The sequence below is a fragment of the Chenopodium album genome, chromosome 10 (genome assembly GCF_948465745.1).
Source record: "Chenopodium album chromosome 10, dcCheAlbu1.1, whole genome shotgun sequence".
NCBI lineage: Eukaryota > Viridiplantae > Streptophyta > Magnoliopsida > Caryophyllales > Amaranthaceae > Chenopodium > Chenopodium album.
The window spans coordinates 40736040-40762750 of NC_137843.1; the positions used below are offsets into that span (position 1 = coordinate 40736040).

Below are 26711 nucleotides of genomic sequence, written 5' to 3' on the forward strand. Positions count from 1 at the left end.
AATCATGGGTAGAATTTCTTTAGATGATCAAGATTTGTCATGTTTGAGAATTCATTACCATCCATGTCAATTAGTTTTGCAGTAATTATTGACAATAATTACTTCATAAAACGCAAGCCCGTTTATACCTCAAAAAGGCGGTAATAATGTATAAGCGTATTTTCAAGAAAATCCACCTAGTAAATAATGAAAGCGAGATTTTCTATATTAGAATACGTTATTCACTGGAAGAAAAAGATTAGCATGGCCCATATTACACATATTTGACCATATATTACTAATATTTATCTTTTACCAAAATTAAGTCACTCTCTCTCTGCACTTCAAGGAAAAAAAGTCTCTCTTTCTTCTCTTTCATATGCTGTTCCTTTTTAAAAAAATTTAAGGCCCTACAAAAGTAAAAGATTAAATAAATAAATAGTAAAATATTGACCCACGTTGATTTAATCCTCCATACTCCATATATTACTTGAACTAGTAAAATTTTCGAGATTCGTTGATGATGATCAAGTAAAATTTTCAAATTTAGCAATATAATGGGTTTGGAAAGTATTAATTTTCCATTATATATATGTAATGTTCTTTTTCGGAAAGATAATGTTTTTTTTATTTATATGTAATGTTCTTTTATTTATAAGTTATGTTATTTATTTTATATGTAACGTGCTTTTTGATATACTCTATGTTCATTTGTAATGTATAATAACTTATTATAACTACGATTTTCTTATTTATAAGCAATGTTATTTCATTTATATGTAATGTTCTTTATTTATAGGCAATGTTCTTTTATTTATATGTAATGTTCTTTTATTTATAGGTAATGTTCTATAAATAAAGAACATTACATACAAATAAAAAAACATAACTTATAAATAAAAGAACATTACATATAAAAAAAGAACATTATCTTTCTGAAAAAGAACATTACATATATATAATGGAAAAATGATACTACCCAAACCCGTTATGTTGCTAAATTTGAAAAATTATCTTGATCATCATTCACGAATCTCGAATTTGAATCATGGAGAAATTCGGATTGGTATGCCATTATATTGCTAAATTTAAAAATTTTCAGTAATTTGGATTGTCAATAATATTCTCTTAATTTTAAATTCTCTGTTGAAAATTTGGTGGAATTTAAATTTGGAAGTTCAGCAAAATGGAGATAATGACGCACAATCCTATGAATTGTTGAGTTGATTATTTTTGAAAATTAAATTTTTTTTTAAAAAAAAAATGTGTGTAAAGCTGGCTGTTTTCTATGTTTTTTTTTTGGCTAGTTACCTATTAATTTGGTGTAAAACCCATCGTTTAAAGTAGGGTGTACCATGAGCATGGTACACCCTGGTGTATTATGTAAATTTAAGTTTTGCAGCACCTCTTGATAGGATAATTTTGACAATGTATGGTCCAGACCAATTAGGCCTAAATTTGTCTCTTGGGTTTAGAACATTTTTCCTAATTGCTTTTAACACCAAGTCTCCTACTTTAATGTTTCTTGTCTTGACCTTCTTATTAAAGTTTCTAGCCATGCCAGTTTGATAGCGTTGAGTATGATGTAGGGCTTCCAGTCGTTTTTCATCGAGTAGAATTAACTCTTCATACCTTGCCCTAGTCCATTCAACCTCATCAAGTTTACTTTCCAACGTGATGCGTAAGGAAGGTATTTCCAATTCTACAGGTTGTACGACATCCATTCCATAAACCAAGGAAAATAGCGTATTTCCTGTGGATGAACGGATTGACGTGGATAACCCTAGAGAGCAAAGTGGAGTTTATCAGGCCAATCCTTGTAGTTTTCAGTCATTTATTCAATGATAACTTTTAAGTTCTAATTGGCTGCTTCTACTGCACCATTTGCTTGAGGTCTATATGGGGAAGAGTGATGGTGTTGAATGTCATACTTTTGAAGTAATTTCTTGAAAGTGAGTTCCATTGTCACTTATCATCTCATGTGGGACTCCATATCGACATATGATGTTTCTTTCGATAAAGAGCGCTACATGTTTTGCAGTGAGTTTCGCGTATGAAGCTGATTCGACCCATTTTGTAAAGTAGTCTATTGCAACGAGGATATACTCATGGCCTCTTATCCCAGGAGGGGTTATTTTTCCAATGATATCTATTCCCCACATTAAGAATGGCCATGGAGATGTGTAAGTGTAAAGGAGGGATGGTGGAACATGTTGTAAGTTTGCGTATATTTGGCATTTGGGACACCTTTTCACATATTGATGGCAGTCCCTATTCATGGTAGTCCAATAATATCCTTGTGGCATTATCTTTTGGACTAACATTTTGCCAATCATATGAGTTCCACATGCTCCTTCGTGGATTATCCTCATTGCCATTTGGGCTTCTTTCTTGCCTACGCATAGGAGAGCTTGACCTTTAGGTACCCTTTTGTGCAACTCGTCATTTATGGGCACGAATTGGGAAGCCAAAAGTCTTAGAGCGCGTTTAAATCTTTTGTCAGCATGAGGTGGGTATTTCCCTTTTGTGACGTAATTGAGGATATCGGTATACCAAGGTTCTTCCTCTTCCTCTTCTTGGACTACTTCCTCATCTTCGATAGCTTGAATATAAGCTGGTTTATGCATTTTCTCTATTGTCAAAGGCATTTGTTCGATTTCCTTAGGAATTCTAACCATTGAGGCTAGTCTTGCCAAGACATCAGCGAACTGATTCTCTTCTCTTGGTAAGTAGGTGTACTTTACTTTCTCGAGTTGATCAGTAAGCGTTTCTAGATACGTTGGTAATGAGCCAAACTTTCATTTCTTACTTTCCATCTTTTGGAGATTTGGTTAATAATAAGGGAAGAATCTCCAAATATTCGAAGTTTCTTCACTCCTAATGCCAAAGCAGTTTCGAGGCCTACCACACATGCTTTATATTCTACAGCATTATTGGTAACATCAAAATCTAACTTTATTGAGATTGGGACATGTTCCTCTTTGGGTGATACTAATAGGACTCTTACACCACATCCTTTTTGGTTTCATGCTCCATAAAAGTATAATGTCTAAGTATCGTCTTCTGTGAACATTAAGTCTTCATCTTGGAAGTCATTTTCATGCATTGGTGTTAAGTCTTCGATCAAGAAGTCTGCTAAGAAATCTAAAACCGCCGATCCTTTAATGGCTTTTTCAGGCATAAACCTTTCATCAAATTGGGCTAGGTTAACTATCCACCTGGATATTCGCCCGTTGAGTGTGGATTTCACAAAAAGGAATCTAAGGGGATCCATTCGGGATACTACATATACTGTATGGACAAGCATGTAGTGCCTTAGCTTGGTTGTTGATGAACGTCATTTATGGCGCTCAATAGAGTAACTTTTAGTTCCTTTTTCTATATTTTCTTGCTTTATTTTCATATAATTTTTCTAGTTTTCTTTTATCTTCCGTCTTTATAACTCATTTTGATTTTTCGTTTACTTTTATGAGTTTTTCAGGATTTTTGTTCTTAATTTGTTACTTTAGTTTAGTTTCAATTCATTTTTCTTTCTCCTTTATTTTTACTTGAATTTTTGTAAGTGAAGTTTCAAAGTTTTATTTGCCGCGCTTTAACGGTTGCCCTCTCATCGATTCCAGATCATGAACACGCAAATATGGGAAGATCAATGGTTGCCCTCCTCGGGGGCATCATCACGAGAGCACCATCGATAAGGATGCACGAGAGCGCTAGGAGCAAGACTTCACGCAAGGGACTACGAGCAAGCAAGAGGAGTCGCATACGTCGCAACACCAATGTAAGGGTGCGCGAAAGCAGGACCCCATGTGCGTGCGCGCAGATCCATGCATGCGCACGCACGGTCCTGTGGTGCGTGCGCACAGCCACCCTCCGAGCCCCTACGCTCGTTTTACTATATATACCTCTTGACTTTTCCTTTTTTAGGGGGATGAATTTTTCACTTGTACTTGAGACTTATTTCCAGATTTAGTAGAGAGAGAAAGTAGAGAGAGAAACTTTAGATTACTTATTTTGTACTTCAAATTACATCTTTGAGCTTGGATTTCATCATCAATCAATGAAAATTAGTGAGAATTTCTTTCTTTGAATTTACTTTTGCTTGATCGTTCCTTTAATTCTTGAATGTTTTATTTGATTGTTGATCTTTGGTTTGAGAATTTGTTTAATTTGATTTTCTTTTTTATTAAGCTTGAAATGATGATAGTTGTGATTCCATTTGCTTTGTTTTTCAATTCCATTATGTTTTGTGAGTAGATTAGTAGCTAGGGAGAAGGGGAAGCATGATTGATTGATGATTTTTGCTAGTTGATGATTATTGGTTGATTGAATTGTTGCAATTAAATTAGTTGCCATAGTTGTGCATGTGGTTAATTTGATTAGGAGTGATCAACCTAGATGATTAATCTAGATTGCATAGAAAATTTCAATGACATGAACCCTTGATTTGAGAATTGCTTTAATTGGTTGAATTTGATTGTGATTTTCCTTGTTAGTCATTCGTAGTGAACCCTATTTTGACTTATAGGAGCTAACTCTTGAATTCTATTAATCGCAACTAATGTTTGTCCTTTGCAACATTTGAATCAATTGAGTTCTTCATTGATTGCCATGATCATTGAGCTTGCATGTGGAACCTTAATTCCTAGTGTTTATCATATTGATTTTCTAGATTTGATTAGTTGATTGAAACCTTAGTTACTACTCAATTCACCTCTCATTCTTCAAAGTAGCTTGACCTTAGGTTATAGCATTCTCCCCCTCATTCCTCGTGGTTCGACTCGGACTTATCCTATACTAGGAATAAGTTTGACTTTCTTAATTGTTTGATTGGTGGTGCTTTAGATTTCAACGGCCTAGATTACCACAAATCAAAATGGCGCCGTTGCTGGTGAATGTTTTCGGTGCTTTGCTATAATTGTTGAGTCTACTTCAATTTTAATTGAAAAAAAAAAACAAAAAGATTTTTCTCTTTTTGGCTACATTTGTAGCCATGTTACTAGTTGTTTATTTTGAGATTGTATGCGTAGAGCACGTGGTCATTCATTTGTGCCACTTGATCCGGAAATTGATAGGACAATTACAAGGATTAGAGTTGCTTGACGTTCTTTGAGTTCTAGCCCTCCAAGTGAAGAAGAACCGCAACAAGAAGAACAAGCAAGGATGGGAGAAAATCCAACGGTGGCGTTGAAGGAATTGGGGATTCTAGGTGCATTTAGGTTTGAAAGTGGGATTGCTCCACCTACAACACCGGCAAATGACTTCGAAATAAGACTCCCATCCTTGCTTGTTCTTCTTGTTGCGGTTCTTCTTCACTTGGAGGGCTATAACTCAAAGAACGTCAAGCAACTCTAATCCTTGTAATTGTCCTATCAATTTCCGGATCAAGTGGCACAAATGAATGACCACGTGCTCTACGCATACAATTTCAAAATAAAAGTGGGGCTAAACATGAAAGCCCACTAAACCATCTCAAAGAGTTCGAAAAATATTGCAATACTATCAAAGTGAATGGAATTTCCCAAGAATTCATCCGCCTCAAGCTTTTTCCCTTTTCTCTGATAGGGCGTGCCTTGGAATGGTTAGACAAGGAGTTCAAACCCAATTCTCTAAGGACATGGGACGAAGTGACCAAGGAATTTCTATCTCGTTTCTACCCACAAAAGAAAACGGTGGAGGCTAGAGCTTTGATTCAAGGTTTCAAGCAAAAGTCTAGTGAAAGCCTCTATGAAGCATGGGAGAGATACAAGGAGTATCAAAGAGAGTGTCCTCACCACGAAATTCCTACTTACCAAATTATTCAAATCTTTTATGGTAGTCTAAGTCCTCAAGGAAAGTCGTGTCTTGATGGAGGAGCCAGAGGTCCCATTATGAATAAAACGGAGGAGGAAGTGGTAGACATAATTGAAGACGTAGTGAGGTACTATAGAGATTGGCAAGATGGTGAAAGGGAGTCAACTAGCAAGAGTAGTTCTTTGGTGTACTCGGTTGATCATCTTAATGCCATAAACAACTTGTCTTCACAAATGACAAACTTGGGGAAGGAAATGTCCGCTATCAAGGCAAAGTTGGAAAGTGCTACCTCCCAAGTTTCGAATCTTCCCTCCCAATCTAAGGGGAGTGGTGTGTCTTCTAACTCTCAACCTTCTCCCTTTTCTAGTAACATGCCTAGTGGTTGCTTGTTTTGTGATGTTTGTGGATCGTATGATCATGATGCTTCTAATTGCCCTCACGCATGTATGGATGTTTGTGATGATCAAGATGGGAATGTGAATGCGCATGTGAACTATGTGTCAAATAATAATGAATCAAGGTTTGAGAATCAAAGGGTTCAACGGAATATGAATTACAACAATCATGGAAATTTTAACAACTATTACCAAGGTGGTAGTAATAGGAACCAAGGGAACCAAAACTCCCGAGGTAACTACAACAACCAAGGTTATAGTGGCCAAAATCAAAACCAAAATTATGGTTATCATAGCCAAGGTTATGGTAACCATAATCAAGGTAATGGTCAAAATCAAAATAGAGGTAATTGGAACAATCAAAATAAGGGAAATTTTCAAAACAATGCTCAAAGGGTCCCTCACCCGGTTTTGCTCCAAAGACCCAAAGTGATAATTCCTATGTTCAACCCTCTTCTTCTTTTAGGACTAACTTGGAGGAAATCATTGAAAACCAAACCAAGTTGTTGAACACTTACATGGCGGTGAGTGATAACACTACTAAAAATTAAGGTTTTTGGGACCGCCTCTAACGATCGCAGAAAATAGTAAAAACGGTCGCAATTCATAATTGCGACCGTCAACGGTCGTAAAGGGGTGGTCGTTATTTCCTTGGTCGCAAAAAAAAATTATTACGACCGTTTGACGGTCGCAGATTTATTGCGACCGTTTTTAATATTTTCAACGACCGCAAGTGAAACGGTCGCAAATATTAAATTTTACGACCGTTTTTATAAGCAGTCGCAATTTTGAGAATTAACGACGGCCAAAGGCGGTCGCTAAACAGTTTAAAAAAACAAAAAAAAAGAAAAAAAACCCACCCACATCCTGTACCCCGCAGCCAGTTATCCCACCACCCAAACCAACTGTACCCAATGCTACTACCCACCACCATCACTTCCCACCCAAACCACCACCACCACCCTAAAAAACACTGACCCACCATCGCCGCCCACCCAAACAGCCACCTCCGCCACTTCACCTCAACCCACCGGCTCTCACCCGAAACAACCTCAACACACAACCACCAACTGCCTCTCACCCGAAAAACCCTTAACCCACAACCACCAACTGCCTCTCACCCCAAACTACCTTTACCCACCAAACACCGCCACCCAAAACCACCCTTACCCACCACCACCGGCCACAAAATTATCAAAAATTGAAAAAACAAAACCCACAAAATTTGAAATATAACAATTATACAAAATACAAAAAATTACCCATAAATTTGAAATAAAACAATTATACAAAATACAAAATATCACCCATAAATTCGAAATGAAACAATTCAAAAATTTTCAAATTTTATAAACTAAAATTACAATATAACAATTATACATAATCAGAAATAATTAGAAACAATAAAAGTAGATCTACAATCTACCTAATTTAAATATCAGATATAGAAAACCTTGACTTGTTTTAGGTTCGTTCTTGTGATGGTGGAGGTCGTGACGGTGGCTCGAGTGTGCAGTCGTGACGAGCAGCGCGGAGGAGAAAGCAAGCGTCGGCATCAACACCACAAGCGAAGCTTCCGATTTGAGCCAAAGCTTGAATGAGAAGCGTAGAGGAAAAATATTTCACACGAGCAGTGAATTTATCAACTTCTGATTCTTCAATTCTTAGGAAAGAGATGGAGGATGAGGAAAGAGAAAGTAAGGAGAGGAAAGAGAAAGAAGAGAGGAAAGAAATCAGAGATTCAGAGGAGAGAGGAAAGAAAAAGAAGAGAGGAGAGGAAAGAGAAAGAGGAGCGGCGTAAGGGTTAGTAAATTAGGGTTGGGGTGAGATGGGTGGCATTTATACCCGAATTTTTTTTATAAAAAAAAAAAGCTTCGCAGATTATGAATTTTACGACCGTCTCTGACGGTCGCAAATTATGACATTTACGACCGTCTCTTTGACGATCGCAGATTATGAATTTTACGACCGTCTTTGACGGTCGCAGATCATGACATTTACAACCGTCTGTTTGACGGTCGCAGATTATGACATTTACGACCGTCTTTGACGATCGCAGACGATTTATTTTAATTTAGAATTATTTTTAATTGTTCAAACATCCTAGCGACCGTCTAAAAGCCTAAAAACGGTCGCAAATTTGCGACCGTTGTCAAAGCAGTTGTAATATTACGACCGCATAAAAAACGGTCGCAAATTTCATATTTTGCGACCGTTTTGCAGACGGTCGTAGAAAAACGGTCGCAATTTATCCGAATTTTAGTAGTGTAAGAAGTTGAATGAAATGATGACCCACAATAAGATGCTTGAAAACCAAATTTCTCAACTTGACAATGCTTTGAAAGAGCAAGCATGTTCTTCTTCTTTACCCTCTCAAGGCCTAGACCTTAAGAGACCCGTTAATGCCATAGTCACAAGGAGTGGTAGGGTGCTTGAGGAGAGTTTTCCTAGCAAAAGTAAGAGTAAGGAGGGTGCCAAGGAGGTTTTAGTTGAGGATGAGGGAGATGATGCATCTTTGAGTGAAGTAATGGTAGAGCCACCTAAGGAGGTGAAGGAAGAGAGAGAAGTTGTGAAACCCAAGCTTCCTTATCCACAAAGACTCATGAGACACAAGTTAGATGAACAATTAGGAAGATTTATTGACATGCTCAAACAACTTCATCTTTCTCTATCATTTACTGATGTTGTCACCCAAATGCCGAATTATGTAAAATTCCTTAAAGACATTTTGAGTGGTAAGAGGACTTGTGATGTTGTGGAGACGGTGAACTTAACCGAGAATTGTAGTTCAATCATAATGAACAAGATGCCACCTAAGCTAAAAGATCCCGAAAACTTTTTCATCCCTTGTGCTATTTACCTTATGTGACCTAGGAGGTAGTGTTAGCCTTATACCATATTGGGTTTACCAAAGACTTGAACTAGGGGAACTCTTGCCTACCAACATTACTTTGCAATTGGCCGATAGGTCAATCAAGTTTCCAAAGGGTAAGGTAGAGGATGTCCCTTTGAGGGTTGGCAAATTTTTTATTCTAGTGGATTTTGTGGTACTTGAAATGGACGAAGATGCTAGCATTCCTATCATTTTAGGTAGACCCTTTCTTGCTACCTCGGGTGCTATGATCGATGTCAAGAGTGCTAAAATTTCACTTAAGGTAGAAGATGAGGTGATTGAATTTGACTTGAGTGATAGCATGAAGTATCCAAGTTCTTCCTTGGAGAATTGTATGATGATTGACTCTCTTGATCATGTTGTGTCTTCTTTGCATGAGCAATTGCTCACCTTTAATGATGCTCTTGAGAATGTTTTGTTGAACAAGGAAAAGATAGGTGTTCCTAGCAAATAGATGAATTTGTATGAAGATTTTCTAAATGGGAGCATTGAAGAAGTTGATGAGCAAATGTGCATGAACATTACTAGCCAAGAAGCATTTCAAGCGGCTACAACAAAATAAGGTAAAGGTGTCCCCATGGTTGAGCTCAAACCTCTTCCATCACACCTTACGTATGAATTCTTAAGCCCTAACTCAACTTTTCCCATAATTGTTAGTTCCTCCTTGAGTGAGAGCCAAGCTCAAAAGTTGTGTGGTGTATTGAGAAAGCACCAAGGTGCTTTGGGCTATACCATTAATGAGCTCAAGGGTATTAGTCCCGCTTTATGAATGCACCACATCACTCTTGAGGATAATGCCTCACCAAGCATTGAAAAACAACGAAAACTTCACCCTCAAATGGGGGAAGTAGTCAAGAAGGAAATCACTAAGCTATTGGATGCAGGCATCATATTCCCCATCTCTAGCTTAAGGTGGGTTTCCTCGATCCAAGTTGTCCCAAAGAAAGGAGGCATGACCGTTGTAGAGAATGAGAAAGGTTAACTCATTCCTACAAGGACGGTCACGGGATGGAGGATGTGTATATATTATCGACGTCTAAACACATCCACTAAAAAGGACCATTTCCCCCTTCCCTTCTTTGATCAAATGCTTGAAAGACTAACAAGGCATAAGTATTATTGTTTTCTTGATGGTTATTCTGGTTTCTTTCAAATTCCCATTCACCAGGATGACCAAGAGAAAACAACTTTTACTTGCCCATATGGAACTTTTGCTTATAGGAGAATGCCATTTGGGGTTTGCAACGCCCCCGCCACCTTCCAACGGTGTTTGATGAGCATATTCGGAGATATGTTGGAAGAGGGAATTGAAGTGTTCATGGATGATTTTTCGGTGGGAGGTGTTTTGTTTGAAGCTTGCCTTGAGAACCTTGAAAAGTGTTTGGCTCGGTGTGAGAAAGTGAATCTAGTCTTGAATTGGGAGAAATGTCACTTTATGGTTGAGGAAGGCATTGTCCTTGGTCATAAGATCTCCCACAAAAGAATAGAGGTGGACCAAGCGAAGATTGGAGTCATTGAAAAGCTACCACCTCCAATCAATGTAAAAGGTGTGATATCTTTCTTGGGGCATGCCGGGTTTTATAGGAGATTCATTAAGGATTTTTCTCTAATTTCTAAGCCCCTCAATGATCTTCTTCAAAAAGATATTGAGTTCATGTTTGATGATAGATGCTTGGAAGAATTCAACAAATTGAAGAAAGCTTTGACTTCCACCCCCATAGTCCAAGCCCCGAGATAAGATTTACCTTTCGAATTGATGTGTGATGCTAGTGATACGGCTATTGGAGGTGTTTTGGGTCAAAGGGTTGATAAGAGGCTCCATGTCATCTATTATATATCAAAAACCCTCAATTGTGCATGTTTTTGAGAAATTCCGTTGTTATTTGTTGGGTTCCAAGACCATCGTTTTCACGGATCATGCGACTCTCAAATATCTCTTTGCTAAGAAGGAATCAAAGCCTAGATTTCTACGGTGGGTGATTGAACTTCAAACCTTTGATATTGAGGTTAGAGATAAGAAAGGGGCGGAGAATGTTGTGGCGGATCACCTTTCTCGCCTTAAGGACTTCCAAGTCCGAGATGATGGTTCCCCTATCTAAGATAGAATGCTTGATGATTTTTTATATGCCGTTGATGTGAAGGAACCCCCTTGGTTCGCCGATTTGGTTAATTTTCTAGCATGTGGGAAGTTTCCACCTTCATTTTCTAAGAATCAAAGAAAGAAGCTTAAGAAAGAAGCTCGACACTATTTGTGGGATGATCCAATTTTGTATAAGCGAGGAGTTGATGGCTTGCTCCGTCATTGCATTCCAAGTGAAGAAGTGTCGAATGTCTTAAAAATGTGTCACTCGGATCCTAGTGGTGGTCACATGGGAGTTTCCAAAACCGCTTCAAAGATTCTCCAAAGTGGTTTATGGTGGCCGCATCTTTTTAAGGATATTTGGGGTTTCATCAAGTCTTGCAATATGTGCCAAAGGATCGAAAAAATTTCAAAGAAGAATGAGATGCCTCAACAACCCATCCTCGAGTTGGAAGTTTTCGATGTATGGGGCATTGACTTCATGGGACCATTCTCTTCTTCTTTTGGAAACCAAATACATCCTTGTGGCAGTCGATTATGTTTCTAAATGGGTTAAGGCCATTGCCTCCCCTACAAATGACCACAAGGTGTTGATGAAGCTATTCAAAAAGATCATCTTCCCGAGATTTGGTGTGCCCAAGGCGATAATAAGTGACAATGGATCGCATTTTGTACATAATGCTTTCCAAAAGTTGTTGAGAAAGCATGGCGTTCATCAACATTTTGGTCTTCCCTACCATCCTCAAACAAATGGGCATATCGAACGGCTTTCAAGACTCCCATAGGCACCACTCCATACCGTCTTGTCTATGGAAAATCATGTCATCTTCCGGTGGAGCTTGAGCACCGCGCTCTTTGGGCAATCAAGAAAATCAACTTCGATTTGGCGAGTGCGAGAGAGCAAAAGTGGTTGGATGTTCATGAATTAGAAGAACTTAGGTTTGATGCTTATGATTGTGCTAGCACCTACAAATCTCGATCTAAAGATGCTCATGACAAACTTATTGAGAAAAAGGCGTTTTGTGTAGGTGACAAAGTTCTTCTTTATAATTCTAGGATGAAGTTGTTCCGCGGAAAGCTAATGTCAAGGTGGAGTGGTCCTTATTTGGTTCAAGGTGTCTTTCTTAATGGTGTTGTTGAAGTTTCTATGTTGGATTCAACATCTCCGTTCAAGGTCAATGGCCATCGACTCAAGAAGTACTTCGATGGTGCTTTCGTTGGCCTAGTTCATAAAATTATTCTTCATCAACCACCGTGATAGGTGGAGAACGTCGAGCTATGACGTTAAACAAGCGCTTTTCGGGAGGTGACGTGGGGAAAACTAGGTCGTTAAACTAATCATCCCTACGGTCAAACAAATTTATAATCACTCAACTACCTAAATACAAGTATAGAGGTAAGTCAATGGTCGAACCACTAGGAACGGTTATGTTCAAGTATTTCTAATTTACGCCTAAGCTAGGTCAAAGTCTAAGGTGAAAGGTAGTGCTATTCTACTTCCTAAACCAAGCAAACAAATGAAACACTAGGGATTGGGGATCAACATGCATTCATGATAATCAAGCTAATTAGGGAGTCAAGCAATCCAAGCAATGCAAAGACAAATAGTAGGAGCAATTAGGAGCATTCAACTAATCATCTTCATACTTTCTAACATAGATTTCTCTAGTGTTAAACAATAGGAAGAAACATAATCAAATACTCAACCAATTATGATCAAATCAATATCAAGTGGCCATGTCAATCAATTCAATCATGCAATCAATGCTAGCAATCATGGTTAGTTATTCCAATCAACTAAGCAACATGCAAACCTCTATGAATCAATTTAATCACAACACAAGAACTACTCAAATTCCCAAATCAACCTCAATTCATCAATCACACATGTTTACCCAAACCCTAGAAAGTAAACTACTCAAGAAACATCATCATCAAATCTACTATCAACTATAGAGAACAAGAATCAACAAAATATCAAGAACAATTACTCTAATCAAAATCAAACCAAACAAACATCAAATTAAACAAAGAAATTGAATGAGATAGAGTTTAGAAATGCTCATTGATAATTAAGAAGATCTCCAACACAATTTTCACACTTGCATCTTCAATCTCTCAATCACCATTGAAATTCTTCACTTTCTCTCTCTAAAACTACTCCTAAACTAGCCTAATCTAGAGAGAGAAGCTCTCAACCTAAGAAAGAGAAAACTATTCTAAAACTAAAGAATTACATGAATGAAGAATAAAGGAAACCAAAAACTATATAAACAAGAGGAGAAAATAAGCTTAAAAATCGTAAAAGACCCGGAAACCCGCGCCCGCGGAGAAATCGGCCGCGCCCACGGAGGGGAACGGACACCCCGATAGCCGCGCCCGCGGCCCAAGCCCGCGCCCGCGGTGCCAAGGCCCGCGCCCTCGGGGAGCCCTCGGGACAACCGCGGGTGCTTACTGCCCAAATATGGCAGTTTTGGAGCAGCAGCAACCCCGCGCCCGCGGGTACTGTAGCCCGCACCCGCGGCAGTTTTCCTGGGCCAACTTCAGAAGGCTGTAACTTCCGTTCTAAGAATTGTATGATGGCGTGCGACCTATCATTGGAAATCTCTTTAAGTCTAGTTTCCAACCCAACTTGAATCACCCTAATCCGATCTGTAGAACTTGAGATATGACTAAAACAATGCACAAAGGTCCTATTTGATACTTTGCAATCCTTCGTTTTCCTTTGTTTCAAACTCAAATTCAATTCCGAAAAGTGTATATTGATCCTAGTGGGTGCTATTTTCAATTCCCATGCATATAGCCCGCAACGTACCTACAAAACAAGACAAAGAAACGGAGAAGCAAGAGAAATAGCCGAGAAATGAATAAAATGATAAGAAAACCATTAAAAGCATGCATTTCTCTAAACTAACACAAAAACACGCGAATCGAGCATTATTCTCTCAAAACACGACATAAACGACTACAAAGGAGCATAGAAATATAAAGAAAACATAGCCTAAAGGTGCCATAAATGGCACGGATCAGGAGGCAACCCGGTTTTCTAACCATTTCTTTTAATTTTTCATTCTTTTATTCCTTTTATTTTTGAGAAATTTTCTTTTTTTTCTTTTTTTTTCTTGATTTTAGGTACCTTGGGATTGATTTGATTAAGATTTCCGACAATTTTGGTGTCATTTGAAGGTTTCAAGAGGTTGGAATTGAATTAAAGTGAAGATGAGATTGATGTACAGGGGCGCTCTCATGGCTGCGCTCTCGTGGACTTTAATCATGAACAAGTGCTTTTTGATAAATTTTATGATTTTTGGTCTGTCCCTCTCGTGGGCATCACTCGAGCTTGACGCTTGTGAGCGTCAATGAGAGCATCGCACACACGTGCAGCTAAGCCTTGCACGCACCACCCCCCATGCCCACAACCGTGCGCACGCACGAGTGGGTGTGCGCGCGCGCACGGCTGTGGCAGCCTTGCCCCCTTTTTTTTTGGTTAGTTGATAGCAGCCCCCCCCCCTCATTGTACTTTCTCTCTCCCCGATTTCATTCTTCTTCTCCTCCTTCATTTCAATTTTTCTTTTCTTTTGAAATTACTTCACAAATTCATCATTATAATTCATATTATAACAAACTCCAACAACAAAAACACAATATTATGCTTGAAATATCTGAAATTTCGACTTAAAAATTCGAATTTTTAGGTCCTTTTTTTCGAATTTTGGGTGTTCAATTTTGGACTTGGAACTTGCAATTTGGTATTCTAATTGGCTTATTTCCTTCAATAATTTTATTTCCAAGTGTTTTAAAGCTTCATTGAGGTATGATTTCTCCATTTCTAGCCATATTCTTCCTCACTTTGAAGCTTGAAACCCTTGATTGGTATTTGATGGTAGAACTCCATTGTTATTTCTTTTTGCTTGTATTTTGTGTTATATGATGTTATTTGATGATACTTTGAAGCTTTTTCATGATGAAATTGTTTACCTTGCTTGAATTCTTGACATCACCATTGTTGGTCATTTTTCTCTCTCATGGGTTTGTTCATGGTAGCTTTGTTTCTTTGTTTATTCAATGTTTTGGATAATTTTGCCTATGATGATTCATGATTTTGTGCTTTCATGACAAACTTTTGCCTTTGAATTGATGATTAGTTGCTTCTTAATTCTCATTCAATATTTCTATGGTTGCTACTATATTCATGGCATTAGTTCTTTGTGACCAATCCTTGCATCATTCATTTTGGATTATATCTGTGCTTGAAATTTCTTGAGCAATTCTCTATGATTATTTGGTGATGATTTTATTTCTTATGCACTTGTGTGTTTGAGCCAATTTCTTGATGAATTGCTTATGCTTGGCCTTTCTTCTTGTAGATGGCTCCTATTCGTCGCAAGAAAAGGGCTAGAACAAGCACAACCAAATCCCGGCATGTTATCCCCTCACCTCCCGAGGTGGTTGAAACATATGGCATTGAATTTTCAAAGGAACTCCCTTGGGATAGATTCATCCAATTGACAAAGAGAAAGCTTAAGTTCACCCGCTTTTATGATCAAGCAACTACGACATTGCTAGGGATTGATAAAGATGTTCGTCTACTTGCTAAGAATTTAGGCCTTTTGGAGTTTTTGGATTTGAATGCGCTCACTTATGCTCGGTTAACATATGAATTTCTTTCGTCCGTTGAAGTGATACGAGAGAATAGTGGTGATTCTTCAAGGACATTGACTTTCCAATTATTCAATAATGATCATCGAATTTCGGAATATCAACTTGGTGCATACTTTCGATTTCCTACAGCTGTGGATGAAGATGACCTTGTATATCCAACTAATGGAAAGATGAGTGATGATCATGAGTATGATGAGCTAAGATGGTGGCGGTACATCTCTAATGAAGGAAAGTATGAGCCACAAACTTCAAAGGCCGCATCCATTATCCATCCGGCCATGCGATACCTCAATCGTATTCTCACCTATGCTCTATGTTCAAAAGATTCTTCGGGTGCAATTTCTCATGAGGAGTGGTGTTGGCTTTGGATAGCCAACTATGAGCAAGGAGAGCTTAAGCTAGTTGATTTTACTCAACACTTGATCAATCGATTTCTTGATATTAGAGAAGGTGTTTCACTCTCAGGGAGCATTCAACTCGGGGGCATGGTCTCTATTCTCGCTCCTTGCATTGATGACTCCTACAAAGACTTGCTTTGTAAAATTCCACCCATAGTTGATCCTCGCGAGAGGACTCCTTCCCACTACCTCAATATTTACGCTCTTGTCAATCAAAAGTTTCCTTAGCGTACAAAGAGACAAATCTTTTCAATTGGAAGGTCTCTCATGTTAAGGATTGGTTCTTGATTCCAAGCAAAGAGGCCACCGACCGAACGACAAAGAAGAACACTCTTACTTGGAGACCCCCGAAGTGCAATATTGATCCTTCTCTTTGTAGGAAGACAAATCATTCGAGAACCAATTCCGATGATGTTCCTTTGGCGGATTTTCGAGCTTTACCCCTAGTTGAGCGGGGAGGTACACCTATCCCTTCCTCTACTTCTTCTTCTTCACTTGAGTTGTCTACTTTTCATGCCAAGATTTTGATTCATTGCTAATGCTTTGTATTCTATGCCTTTGGGGCACGATTTTTCTCTTGGTTATGATTTTCATGCTCGTCAAGTGTATGATTTGCATGTTAGGAAGGGGGAGATTGAACCGTACTTGAACTATCCGTACCTCCCGGTCCAACAAGGACCTATCCCTCAATGGGAGCCTTATGAACCCTCTCGTGGACCTTGTCTTTGTTACCCTTATTGAGAAGGTCCTAATGTCCCCCTTAGTGCTATTGTTGGCACCACCCCGGCCACTTACGATTATAAGCGGCCCGGTGGGTGCGATTTTACTTATGATCCTTCGAATCCTTTGCCTTTCCCGAACCCCGAGACATTTGGTAGGTGGAGCTTGTCAGGCGAGCCAATCTTGGATGATTAGTCTCACGTTTACGAGGTGGATCGAGCTAGGAGAGAGGGTAGGTTGAGGGGCAAGGCTCTCATGGAGGTGGGTGATTACGCTAGCTCTAGTCAAGTAGTTTTGGAGACTGGTGAGGGGAGTACTCATTCTACCCCTTACCATAGTGCCGAGTGATTCCATCTTGTCTACCCCCCTTTAATTGTTTGCCTTCTATGTTGTTATCTTTATGCCTATATTCTTTTAGGATTAGAGTTTGGGGGCTAGTTCATTTTAAGCTTAGGGGTGTCATATGTTGTTTTTATTTGTGTGCTTCACTTCTCCCCCTTGTCTTTTATGGTTCACTCTTGGTCTCTTTTGTTTGCTAGTGTTGATCATTGTTGTCTCATGCTTCTCTGTTGTTCTGTGTGGCTGATGATGGTTTCTTGCTAATGGATTATCTGCTTTAGTTCCTGATATTGTTGATTGTTCGCTTGATTATTGTGTGTGCTATGCTTTCTACTTCCTGATGATTCTATTATTGTCCTGCATTCCCGTATCCCTTATAACCAGTTTCTTCCCTAAAGTTTAGATGTCTTCCTTTTATATCTTTCTTTTCTTATCTCATGAAGTTACTAACATTCTTTTGTGTAGATATTTCTCTTTCTTTTTCTTTATCTCTCACTTTTTAGGTCCTCGATAAGAACATTCGACGCTTGGAATTTGGTAACGAATTTCTTGTTATCGTACATGTTCTTTCTTATCACGATCATTGGGTGAGATCTTTCTGTTTTCCCTCTTTTACTTTCCCTTTTGTATGCGGGGATGACGTCAAGTCCGCATGGCCCTTATGGGCTGGGCCACACACGTGGATTTTGTAAATTAACTAAGAGACCATAGAAACGAAGCGTACTTCCCTCGAGGATGGTATGTTTCCCTTTTTCATTCCCAAGTAATAGTTTAGGTTTAGTTTAGGAGTTGAATGGTTTGAGGTTGCTTGCTTTTAACACCTTAGTGTGTTTGGCGTCATTGGCGTTGTAGCCGAATGATCATTTGTTTGTCGATTGGGATATTATGTGTTTAGCTTGCTTCCTTGTGTTTTTCTATTCCTTCTTAATCTTCTTTCTTTTCTTTCTTTTCTTCTTCTTTTCTTTTTCCTTTTCTTCTATTTTCTTTTTGTTTTGCTTATTCTTTTTGTTATCTCCTTCTCTTTTCTTTATATTTCTTTTTGCATTTTACTATATTTGAAATAACACAAAAAAAATACAAAAAAAATAAAAATAAATAAATTAATTAATTAAAAATAAAACAAAACAAGAAAAACAAAATATTTCTTTTTAAGGCAATGCTCTTATTTCTTCTTGTTTTTGCTTTTGCTTTGGACTAAGTACCATTTGGACTTGCATTTTTAGATATCACCCTTCCTAAAAGGCAATGGTTCGCACGGTTTGAGAGTATCTTTGGTTGATTCTAGGATAGAGTATGCTAAGGTAGTATATTTAAAACTTTTAGGACCTTAAAGCCAGATTCTATTTGTTTTTGAAAATTTGCAATTGCTCCCTTTTGGTGAATTTGAAACTAATAGTGAGTTATTACTACAACCATGTGAGGTTTCATTCTTTTCAAGCCTTCTACATATTTTGCATGAGCGGCACATGGATCCTTAGCTATTGTATACTTTATCTAGAGTTTGACTTTAATCTCCCGAGATTGCGACCGAGCCATTTAGGAAGGACAAAGGCATCTTTTCGAGGTGGTAATTTTTACTTATTTAGGATAGTTTTCTTTTCTTTATTTTGGGTTTTCATTTGCTTTCTTGCTAACCATTTGAGCCATAAACCTTCTTTTCAAGCCTTATCTTTAGATTTTGAGCCTTTTGTTTCATTCTTGTTCCCATCATTGGTTTTTGCGAAGCATTTGGTCTCTATTGTTGGAGTTTTAGTGTATGAAATGGATTGTTTGGTTCTTATAATGAAAGCAAGTTTGTGTTGTACATATTTTGTGAATAAAAAGCAAGTGCAAAGTTGAAAAAGCCGTCCATAGTTAAAAGAGGCGAGGACAATGAAATAAAGTGAAAAAATTGAAAAAATGAAAAAATGAGAAAAAGAAAAGCACATTCAAAAGCTTTGGCAAAAATTGAAAAAAGTGATAAATGAAAATTTCAAAAAAATATTTTGATGTAAGTGTCTTTCTCCCTATTTTAAGCATTGAGGACAATGCTTTGTTCAAGCTTGGGGGGAAGCGTTCTTACGCTTTTTGTGTATATGTTTGTGATTTTTGCTTTGAATAAGCTTGGGGGTGTGGGTGTTTTTGTTTGGTGATTACTTGGTTTTGGTGTTGAGATTTGGTCAATCTTTGCTTCACAATTTAGGTATACCACCAAATTTCAAATTTTAGCATACCCTCACCCTTTTCGCCCATACATTACAACCCTTCCCAAGACCTTTTGAACTTTATGGTTGAGTCACAAGTCAGTGGAGGGAGATGTAGGTCAAGCTTATAGATCGGTATGCAATAGTCGAGACGTCGAGTAGCCTCAAAATTTCTTTCTTTTTCCGGTTCCTTCGAGGAACCATTGAGATGCTCACTAAAGTAGATTTGAAGCTAATTGGGAGAATGTGCTAAAAAATGTTTTGAGAAGAAAGTCAATTGTGTCTTGATAGTTCTCTATGCTTAGCATGTTCTATGTTTCTATCAACCTTAGATATCTCGGAACGTGCCTACCCTTGTTTGTTTAGAAAGCTTGGTATCTACTTGTGTTTTGTCTATTTGCAAAATTCCATTGTAAGAGCAATTTTTCTTCCTTTTGGTTTTAACTTTCTCTTTTCTTTTTTTTTTTTTGTTCTTTGCCTATTTTAATTGAGAGTTATGGGTTATTCTCTTAGGAAACCCTTACGAGAGCATTACTCGTCCTTTAAAGCGATCTAGGGGTTTAAATGGCTTGCCTTTGGTTGCTAAAATTGACCGTGATTCCTACGAAAGGGAGTTAATGTATATTCTCATCTTCTTTAGTTTTCTTGTTTCTTTCTTTGCTTGAATAATGTCATCATCTTTCCTTGGGTTTGATTTTGTTTTTCTCGAGGACGAGCAAAATTTTAGCTTGGGGGAATTTGATGAGCGTCATTTATGGCGCTCAATAGAGTAGCTTTTAGTTCCTTTTTCTATATTTTCGTGCTTTATTTTCATATAATTTTTCTAGTTTTCTTTTATTTTCGGTCTTTATAACTCATTTTGGCTTTTCGTTTACTTTTATGAGTTTTTCATGATTTTTGTTCTTAATTTGTTAATTTAGTTTAGTTTCAATTCATTTTGCTTTCTCCCTTATTTTACTTGAATTTTTGTAGGTGAAGTTTCAAAGTTTTATTTGTCGCGCTCTCATGGTTGCGCTCTCATCGATTCCAGATCATGAACACGCAAATATGCGAAGATCAAGGGTTGCCCTCCTCGCGGGCATCATCCCGAGAGCACCGTCAATAGGGATACACGAGAGCGCTAGGAGCAAGTCTTCAGGCAAGGGCCTATGAGCAAGCAAGAAGAGCTACGCACGCCGCAACACCACATCAAGGGTGCGCGCGCGCAGGCCTCCCTGTGTGTGCGTGCAGACCCATGCGTGCGCACGCATGGCCACCCTCCGAGCCCCTATGCTCGTTTTACTATATATACCCCTTGACTTTTCCTTTTTTAGAGGGATGACGTTTTCACTTATACTTGAGACTTATTTCCAGATTTAGTAGAGAGAGAAAGTAGAGAAAGAAACTTTAGATTACCTGTTTTGTACTTTAAATTACATCTTAGAGCTTGGATTTCATCATCAATCAATGAAAGTTAGTGAAAATTTCTTTCTTTGAATTTACTTTTACTTGATCTTTCCTTTAATTCTTGAATGTTTGATTTAATTGTTGATCTTTGGTTTAAGAATTTGTTGAATTTGATTTTCTTTTTTATTAAGCTTGAAATGATAATAGTTGTGATTCAATTTGCTTTGTTTTCAATTCCATTATGTTTTGTGAGTAAATTAGTAGCTAGGGAGAAGGGGAAGCATGCTTGATTGATGATTTTTGCTAGTTGATGACTCTTAGTTGATTGAATTGTTGCAGTTAAATTGATTGACATAATTGTGCATGTGATTAATTTGATTAGGAGTGATCAACCTAGGGTATTAATCTAGATTGCATAGTAAATTTCAATGACATGAACCCTTGATCTGAGAATTGCTTTAATTGGTTGAATTTGATTGTGATTTCCCTTGTTAGTCATTCGTAGTGAACCCTAGTTTGACTTATAGGAGCTAGCTCTTGAATTTTATTAATTGCAACTAATGTTTGTCCTTTGCAATGTCTGAATCAATTGAGTTCTTCATCGATTAGCATGATCATTAAGCTTGCATGTGAAACCTTAATCCCTAGTGTTTATCTTATTGATTTTCTTGATTTGATTAGTTGATTGAAACCTTAGTTACTACTCAATTCACCTCTCATTCTTCAAATTAGTTTAACCATAGGCTATAGCATTCTCCCCCTCATTCCTCGTGGTTCGACTCGGACTTTTCCTATACTAGGAATAAGTTTGACTTCTTTAATTGTTTGATTGGTGGTTCTTTAGATTTCAACGAGCTAGATTACCACACATCAGTTGTGGCCCACACGAGTGCGAGGCACAACTTTTCGAGAGGTGTATAGCGTACTTCATACTCGAGCATCTTCTTACTTAGGTAGCAGTTGGCGTTTTCCTTGCCTTCTACTTCTTGCGCGAGCATAGCTCCCATTGTATCTTTGGTCATTGCTAAGTATGGACAAAGAGGGTTTCCTGGGAGTACAGGCGCTAATACAGGAGGATTGGCAAGATAGGATTTGATCTTATCAAAGGCTTTTTGACATTCTTCATCCCATATTACTAGCACGTTCTTTTTGAGCTTCTTGAATATTGGTTCACATATCTTGGTGAGTTTGGATATGAACGTACTTATGTATTGCAACCGGCCATTGAATCCTCGAATCTGTTTCTTGCTCTTGGGCGGCGGCATTAACATGATTGCCTTGATCTTGGTTGGGTCTATTTCTATTCCTCTAGAGCTAATGACATGGCCTAAGAGTTTTCCTGAGGTGACTCCGGAAGCACACTTGGATGGGTTTAGCATCGTGTTTTATTTCCTTAATCTTTCAAAGAATTTTCTCAAGGCTACTTGATGTCCTGGACGGTCTTTTAATTTTACAATCATATCGTCCACATATACTTCAACCTCTTTATGCACCATGTCATGGAGTAAGGCAGTCGCTGCTCTTTAGTAAGTGGCACCTGCGTTTTTAAACCCGAATGGCATCACCGTGTAACAGTAAGTTCCCCAAGGTGTTATAAAGGTGGTTTTTTCCATATCTTCTTCGGCCATGAGGATCTTGTTATAACTGCGTACCCATCCATAAATGAGAGAAGCGTGTGATTAGTTGTGTTGTCTACCAAAATATCGATGTGTGGTAAAGGGAAGTTGTCCTTTGGACTTGCCTTATTTAGGTCTCTATAGCCGACACACATTCTTATCCTATTATCTTTCTTAGGAACTGGTACCACGTTAGCAACCCATTCGGAGTATTTGGATACCTTGATAAAACCTGCAGTAATTTATTTTTGAACTTCTTCTTTTATTTTAAGAGCTACGTCATGTTTCATTCAACGTAAGTTTTGTTTTACAGGTTTCATTCTTGGGACTAATGGTATAGTATGTTGAGCAATTTCTCTATTTATTCCTGGCATATCTTCATATGACCAGGCAAAAACATCAATATATTATAGACACCCTTGAAAGTATTCAAGTTTCTTTGGTATTTCAAATGTTTTGAATACTTTTCTTGGAGGTTCTTAATGAACATCCTCATGGACTCCTTTTCGGTAGGAACCTCTACCATCTTAGCAGAAGTTTCTCTCCACTTGTTGAAGAAAGAAGTGAATTCCTTCGTTTTCCTTTTGTTTCAACATCTCAAGTTCCTTATGGTCAGTTTCAACTTTAATGTTGCACTTGTACCTATCAATGAAAGTGTTTGTAATAGTTTCCCAAGAAGAAACCTTCTCCTTGTCTAGAGAGAAAAACCATTGTTGATAAACGGTTTCAAGAGATAGTGAGAACAATGAGGGGAAGACCTTTTTGTCGATTGCCTTAATATTCATTATAGTCTCGAAAGCTCTTAAATGAAAATAAGGGTTGTCAGTTGGTTTGAACTTAGGGATGTCATTGGCATTGAACTTCTGCAGAAGAAGATCCTTGTCCACTAAGACCCCTTGTGAGCTAATTCCCTTAAACTTGTAGTCGTTGGAAATTTTTCTAAGGCTTTCTTTCATGCGCTCAAGTTGTTGTTGCTGGACGGGATCATTGACTTGAAGAGCAAGAGTCTTCATCATCTATCTCAGTCAAGCTATATATGTTTTGTCTCAATTTATCAACTTCTTGTTGGGAAGCCATTATTACAAACTTTTACCTGTGCCTGATGGGTTTATCGAAAAGTAGAACTTGGATGAAAGTGTTATCCTAGATTAAACGCCCTTCTCTTCTTGACCAAGCGCTGTAATATTAAAACATTGACTTAATGGCTTGACTCAAATTGACTTTGACTTTTATGGGTTTAAAAGACAAAAAAGCAAAAAATGGGCGCATATTTTGGGAATCAAGTTATACATCAAGTTAAGGTTTAAAACAACATAGTTATGTTGGGAGGATATAATATCCGACTTACCCCCCTAAAAAAATGACGAAAAATGCGCACACAAGACTCTTAGACATGGTCATGGTGAAACTCTAATACAAAGTGTGTCCTATTGATTAGTGAGTGAGAGTGACATGCTTGACACTTGTGTATGACCATGGGACTATGTGCTTAGACTCGATTAAAGACCAAATTATGACTCGGTTATTTGATTGATTAATCAATTAGACTTGACGCGAAAACCTGAGCAAATGATTGGACCATTCGCGGCGCGATATTGATATCGTGTCGTGATGGACCCTGACGGTTCGCGCCATAAGCTAAACCTTAGCGTCATGAATGAAACATCAGTTTGAACTTGTTTCCAATATTCTGCTCGAAAAGGGTGAACCTAAAGTCGTGCTAAGTCAAATTAAGTCAAGTATTATTAGACTTTAATGATCCTAATTAATTAATTAAGCAAAGTCCTTTAGTCATTAATCAGTTTATTTAGACTTTTTATTATTAATAAAGAGTCAACCAAAAGGTTAGTTAATCACATGTAGGCTATGCACAAGCAAAAATGCACAAGTAGTCAAGTAGCCATAATATGAGGCAATGAGTTTGCAACCTAACCATGGCTCAAGTTCTCTAAAGTTCAAGAATTATGGTAGTTAAAGAGGGTCCATGGTTATGATTCCGGATGAATCGCGAGGAAGCCTAACCTTTGGAAGGGTTAGCGAGTATGGATGGGACCCCACAAGTTAAACTTGTTTCCATGGTTTGATGAATTCACAAACTAGGATATACCCTTTGTTGCACGGACCGTTCGATTGGGTAGATGGAGCGGGATTCCCGAGGGCTAAAGCCACATGAAGAACACATATGGTTTTCAGAAAAGAAGTAAAAAATTCAATCAGGAAGTAAAATCGATCAAACAGTACTCGAATCGGCAAAATGAGAAGGCAGACTTCTGGCTCGGTATTGGAAGAACTCGGCGCGAGAAAATAGGGTCCATCGCGAAGCGATGACTCTATCGCGCCATGATGAAACCATCGCATCGTGATAAAGACATCGCACATCGATGGGGACACTGTTGTCTCAGCGACAGTTTCTACAGCCTCGGCAGCTTTTTGCGTTCTCGGGATTTCTGATTTTTCATAGCGTTATTTCGATTCTAGTTGCGAAAGATATTTTCCAAATTTCCTACGTGTAAAATCCTATGTTTTTTACGCATTACTGATGGTCTTTCCAATGCGGACCTTTTTATGCTTATGCAATTAATGTCAATAAAAATTACGCACATAAATCTTTAGAACGTTTCAAGTCTCATCCACTCATTCTAAATTATTGCCAAAATAAGTTTTAGGAATTAAATAGAAATCCTCCCCAGTGGAGTCGCCAAAAACTGTGGGGAATATTTCAGCATTCCTCACTTGAGTCCTACTGTGATCATGCATTTAAGTATAGTGGCGTCCAAGGGGAAGGAAGCTAGAGCAAAAGAGTCGCCAACAAGTTTTAGGAACTTGTAAACCATTCACGATCACTGAGATCGCTAACTCCATAGTGGTCCTAAACCATGACTAGATATTCGGGGATGAAGGTACAAATCAAACCTAAAAGAGATTGAACCTGCCCTAAATAGGCCTCTACTTTGTTCTTCTCATATTCATGTGCGTTTTTCAATTGACATACAAATAATAGATTAATCCTAAACCTGTTTAATTTATGTTGGTTGAATATTAATGCACAAACAAATCTATTATTAGTGATCACTTGAATCAAAATAATATTAGCCTAAATAAAATTAGTAATTATCTTATTAGGCGTGATTTCAAGTACAAATTCCCTTTAAACCTTCAACAGAGGGTGTGATCAAGCAATAACAATAATATCATGCAACATAACAATATCGATACAACAATCATCATCATCACAACACTCTCAATCTCATCAAAGCATAATAATAGCAAGATCCTAGGCATGATACTAACAAGATTAATAACAAATCCTAGCATGTAAATAAACAATATAAATTAAAGCTTTATCCCTAACATGATACTAGAAAGCAATAAAGACATCCTAACATGATACTAGGAATTAATAAAAACAATCTAAGCATGATTTCTAAAGAAATAGAGTAATTGAATTACTCACTTTGAAGACTCTTACCTCTTTCTATTAAAATAATACACATGTTAGTAACTTCAATAAAAATATTAAATCAAAAAATAAACACAATAATAATTGAAATTAGATTTGGGACCAAACCCTCAGAACTATCAATCTTTCACGTCGACGTCTAAGGCAACTTTGAGCTTGGCTAGGTGTGTTCAAATCTCGTGAATGAGAAATGGTGTATTTTGAAAAGGCTAGGCTTAGAAAGAGAGAGAAAGAATAAGCTTTAAGCTTAGAGAGAGAAAGAAAGAATAGATGATTGTTTATGATTGTGGGTGATTTGAACACGGGGGAAAAAGACCCTATTTATAGAGAAAAATCGACCGTAAACGATAGAAAAGAGTCAGAATTAGACTCGGAGTAAAACTGAATTCATCGCGATGCGATAGCTCCATCTCATGGCGATAAGCCCATCGCGGCGCGACGGTTGTTGTATGATAAAGTTTCCGTACGGGCTCGTAATCCTAATCAAATTAGGTTACTTGGAGTCCATACTTATCTTTAATTAAACCGGATTTAATCTTTTAAAGACACTTGTTTTATTCCAAATAGAATTCTTTATCTTTTCAAAATCAAATATAATTACAATTAATAATCCTAATCTAATTAGAACTTAAAATAACCTTCTAGAAGTTTCTAGAAGACTAAGAAGATTCCTAATGACTTTAGGAATACAATTAAATTAATGGACCCTCCACATGATCATTGGGTCCCCATAAAACTCATTTAGGACCCAGTTTAGTATTTTGGTCATAACTTCCTCGTTATAACTCGGAATTGGGCTTATAATATATC

General features: G+C 37.8%; 1 non-coding gene across 1 annotated transcript; it reads right to left on the bottom strand.

Moving 5' to 3' along the window:
- Positions 1–5652: 5652 nt before the first annotated feature.
- On the bottom strand, positions 5653–5758 carry LOC145565729 (small nucleolar RNA R71). Its single transcript, XR_014095110.1, has one exon. It is a non-coding gene; the product is annotated as a small nucleolar RNA R71 (small nucleolar RNA).
- Between the last annotated feature and the right edge of the window lie 20953 nt (positions 5759–26711).